The 4,940-nt window shown below is 42.9% G+C and overlaps 1 long non-coding RNA gene across 1 annotated transcript; it reads right to left on the bottom strand.

Moving 5' to 3' along the window:
• Window positions 1-629: 629 nt before the first annotated feature.
• Window positions 630-3,678, bottom strand: LOC135604901 (uncharacterized). The gene is made up of 2 exons (XR_010484262.1): window positions 2,936-3,678; window positions 630-863 (listed from the first exon to the last, which is right to left on the bottom strand). It is a non-coding gene; the product is annotated as an uncharacterized LOC135604901 (long non-coding RNA).
• Window positions 3,679-4,940: the final 1,262 nt, after the last annotated feature.

A 4,940-nucleotide genomic window follows, 5' to 3' on the forward strand; every position in this document is an offset into this window, starting at 1 on the left:
TTTACGAATGAGTTTCAAGGTTTAGACGAAAATCTACATTCAGACGTAAAACTGCATTTAGACGTAAATCGGCTTTCCTCGTACAGTCATCAGATTTCAGTTTACGTTTACGTCTTGATTTCAACTGTATATTGCCTTCTGCGAGTCTACAAACGAGTTTCAAAGTTCAAACGTAAATTTGCGTTTAGACGTAAATCTGCGTTTAGACGTAAATCTGCGTTTAGACGTAAATCTGCTTTTTGCAGATTACTTTTTGAGCTGTACAATAGCAGCACACTGTCTTTATACTTCTGCTTAAACTGCTTTTGATCTAAACAAGTGATTTACGCAATCTGAGCTTAGACGTAAACTGCGCTTAGACGCAAACTGTGTTTAGACGCTGTCACGCCCCTCAAAATATCCATGATTTTTAAAATTTTCGTCACAGACCAATCCAGGATCCAAACTAACGTTTGAGGACACTGAAAACATTCTATTCATATTCACATCCATAAAACCTGTGCAGTTTATAATCATATATCACATCACTCGATAATTCACATTTATGGCAACCCAAGCCAACTTGACAAACATGAATAACATTTATAAATCCACAAGCTAAATAAATTATACAATAAGAACTCCAACTATTCACCACAAGTTCATATCGTCATAAATTAGACTTAACATTCCGAAATTCCAAATAAGAGAGATCTTCTAACACTTTTACACAGTATATCCATTTCGATCATCAGAACAATTCATTACATACAAAATATGCTTATACAACAATAGCATAACAACCAACAGGACTTGCCCATAATTCTGAATAGCTATCCACTGCCTCAGCCCAAATCAAACATCTCGAAGAGTGACAAGCTGACCTGAAAGGTTTATATAACAACGGAGTGAGCCAAAAACGGCTCAGCAAGTGACAAAGCATATTCAGAACAAAAGGAACAGTTTGAAACGAGTAAGGTATCATAATGCAAGGCAGAATACCAGAATTCTCAAGGATACCATCTCAATAGATACCAAATCATACGTATCATGTCATTCATAACATATTTGATCCATAACGAATGGAGCATAGAGTAATTGGAACATATCAATGGCAGATAGGACATTTCAGAACAAATCAGCTCATAGCAAATGGAGCACAGAGTAATTTGGAGCATATCAATGGTAGATAGGACATTTCAGAACATATCAGTTCATAGCAAATGGAGCACAGAGTAATTTGGAGCATATCAATGATAGATAGGACATTTCAGAACATATCAGTTCATAGCAAATGGAGCACAAAGTAATTGGAGCATATCAATGGCGTATGAAATGTTCCGGAGCATATCAACGACATATGGAACATTTCGAAACATATCAACAGTGGATGAAACATTTCAGAGCATATCAATAACAAATACCGTACAGAAGCTCAAACGTCGTCTTTGACGTTGCAAACATATCAATCTTATCCAAAGCATGTACAGAAACACATAACCAAAGCTCTGAATATCATATCAAACATACAGAAGGTGTAGTGGGATCTCAGTCAGAATGTGATTCATCCATTTCTGAATGACCACCTGACAAAAGTCTCCCACGTCTAGGAGCTCCATCCACCCACGTCTAGGTGAAGTCAAAGGGGGCCGGCAGAGCATCGCAGGCTCTAATCACATACCCACGTAGCGGGCAACAAGCGCATACAGAATATCCCTCATAGCGGGACCCCACATAGCGGGCAAATAGCGCATACCCTTTACCATTTCTGGCAAAGGTCCAGACAATCCCACACACCAGAGTACAAAAGGACAGTTTCAACAATAAGTAGCATATATCGGAAGCACACGCGGAACAACAAACGTACATGTGCCTTTACGAGTCAATCCGAAGTAAGCAATAATCTTTCACAAGTATATTCAGACTTGAAAGGAATTGAAAGCAAGGGCACATATGGAATCCAAGCAATCACTTATACCTCAATTCAATAAGAAGATTTGATGAATTCAATGTCCAAAGGAATGAAACTGGAATAGGCACATATCGAAAGCAAATGCGGAACAATAGGATATACATGTGCCTATATGAGTCAATACGATATAGCATAAACGTTACACAACAGTTTTCAAGAATGCAATAATTTTAAGGACAAGAGCATACAAGAATTCAAAGCAATAATATAAAGCTCAATTGAATAAGAAAGCTAAAGGATATCAATCTCCAAAGGAATGAAACCAGAATATGAGAAATCGACCAAAGCTCGATTTCTGGCAGAATACAGAAGGCACATTGAACAAATGATTCAAACTATCAATCGTGCTCCAATTTACTCAGAAATAATCATTGGATAATACTTTCAGATAAGACAGGCTTCATATGAATTGAACTGTCCAACAGAGAAAGTTACAAATAATTTGGTAAGCAAGTGTCGTAGAACAAAATCTCTGTTGGCAGAATTCATAATGTCAGATTCAACAGATAATTGGATAGGTGTTTGGATTCCAAATCTTTCAATCCATATATCAAAGAAAGGTCTACGAGTCTAGTTTCCAATGAAATCAATTTTGAACAAATCAGAGTTTCCAACAAAGACTTATAGGCAGCTCGGTATCAAAAGGTCAGAATATCAGAAGTTGCACAGATTCGAATCGTTACGTCTAAACAGGAGATATATCAAATGCAAGGCTAGAACAATTCAAAGTTCCTCATATTCAAAGCAAATGTAGAGATAAAAATGACAGTGAGGAACGATCAGGATACTTGCAATAGGAAAGATTAGAGCAATTATAGGAGGAACGATCAGGGAACTTGCAATAAGAAATATCAGAGCAATTATAGGAGAAACGATCAGGGAACTTGCAATAAGAAATATCAGAGCAATTATAGGAGAAACGATCAGGGAACTTGCAATAAGAAATATCAGAGCAATTATAGGAGAAACGGTCAGGGAACTTGCCTTTCAAGGATTTCGATCCGAAGATCCAAAGAAGGTGCTAGCCCAAATCCTTCTACTTTTCCTCCGTGTCCTCTCTCTGTTTCGTTTTGTGCTCCCGTTTTCTTCCTTTCTTCGCAACTACACCACGTGTCGAACATCGAGGCACAGTCACCTGCTTTCTCTTACTCTCATTCCTTCTTTTTCTTTCCCAAACGCAGCTGCCACAACCACCGCCGCTGCCGCTGCCACAATCGCAGCCCCTTCCACCGCACTACCTTCCTTCCTCCCTTCTCTCGCAGACATAACTGCTGCATACGCAGTCGCTGTCGCTGCGACCGCAATCCCGTCCGCAGCCCCTTTTTCCCCCTTTCCTTTCCTTTCTTTCCCGGCTGCAACTGCCGCAGTCGCAGTCGCAGCCATGGCCGCAGCCACCACAACCGCAGCCTCTTCTTCCTCTGCTACTCTATTTCCTCTCCTACTTCTCTTCCAACTGCAGCTGCCACTGCCGCAGCTGCCACCCCTTCTCCTCTTCCTCTCTTCTTCCTCTCCTTCCCTTTCTCTTCTTCTTCCTTTCCTTCTCTTCTTTCCCAGCCACAGCTGCAGCTGCCATCACCGCAGCCGCAACCCCTTCTCTTCCTCTCTTCTTCCTCTCCTTCCCTTTCTCTTCTTCTTCCTTTCCTTTTTCTCTTTCCCTGCCACAGCTGCAGCTGCCATCGCCGCAGCCGCAGCCCCTTCTCCTCTTCCTCTCTTCTTCCTCTCCTTCCCTTTCTCTTCTTCTTCCTTTCCTTTTTCTCTTTCCCTGCCACAGCTGCAGCTGCCATCGCCGCAGCCGCAGCCCCTTCTCCTCTTCCTCTCTTCTTCCTCTCCTTCCCTTTCTCTTCTTCTTCCTTTCCTTTTTCTCTTCCTCTTTCCCTGCCATAGCTGCAGCTGCCACAACCGCAGCCGCAGCTACTTCTTTCCCTTCTCCTCTTCCTTCTCCTTCCTTTCTTCTTCTTCTCTCCCCGCTGCAACTGCTGCAGTCGCGGCCGCAGCCACGGCCGCAACCTCTCCCTCCTCCCCTGCTCATCTTCCTCTTCTTCTTCTCTTCCAGCTGCAGCTGCCATCGCCGCAGCTGCAGCCCCTTCTTCCCCGGCGTCACACACACCCTCTCCTCTGTTTCCTCTGCAGGAAACAGAGGTATCACACCTCTTTCTCTTCCTCTTCTTCTTCTTCTCCTCTTCCCCTCTTCCCTTTTCCTCCCCAAGGCCACACATCTCCTCGCTGCAGCCTTGCCGCAGCTATCTTCTTCTTCTTCTTCTTCTTCTTCTTCTTCTTCTTCTTCCCTTTTCATCCTCAACGCCCCACACATCCTCTCCTCTGTTTCCACCTGCGGGAAACAGAGGTGCTGCAGCCCTGGCTGCTGCAGCTGCCTCTCTTTTCCCTCTTCTTCTCCTTCTCTTCTTCTCCTCTTCCCTTTTCCTCCCCAAAGCCACACACCTCCTCGCTGCAGCCTTGCCGCAGCTATCCTCCTCTCTTCTTCTTCTTCTTCTTCTTCTCTTCTCCCTCTTCTTCCTCTCTTCTTCTCCCCACGCCCCACAGCTCCTCGCTGCAGCCCTCGCTGCAGCCACCTCCTCTTCTTCTTCTTCTTCTCTTCTCCCTCTTCTTCCTCTCTCCTTCCTCCTCTCTTCTTTTCCCTCTTCTTCTTCTTTTCTTCACTCCTCATGCCCCACCGCTCCTCTCTGTTTTCGGTTTTTCTTTATTTACTTCTTTTTACTAACTTAACAGTTTAGTCTTTGAAATTTCTATATTTACATATAGGTCCTCCGATTTATAAATAAATCTTTATTAATAATTTTTAAAAGCAAGGGATATTACAGACGCAAACTGCGTTTAGACGCAAACTGTGTTTAGACGTAAACTGCACTTAATCATAAGTAATCTTAGAATCGGTTTTTGTATCAAAATAGTTTTTATCGAACGAACGCAACTTTCGTTTTTAATCGCTGAAAGATATCCGCTGCACTAATTCACCCCCCCCCCCCTCTTA

This window comes from Musa acuminata, chromosome BXJ2-2 (assembly GCF_036884655.1).
Source record: "Musa acuminata AAA Group cultivar baxijiao chromosome BXJ2-2, Cavendish_Baxijiao_AAA, whole genome shotgun sequence".
In the NCBI taxonomy this organism is placed as follows: Eukaryota; Viridiplantae; Streptophyta; class Magnoliopsida; order Zingiberales; family Musaceae; genus Musa; species Musa acuminata.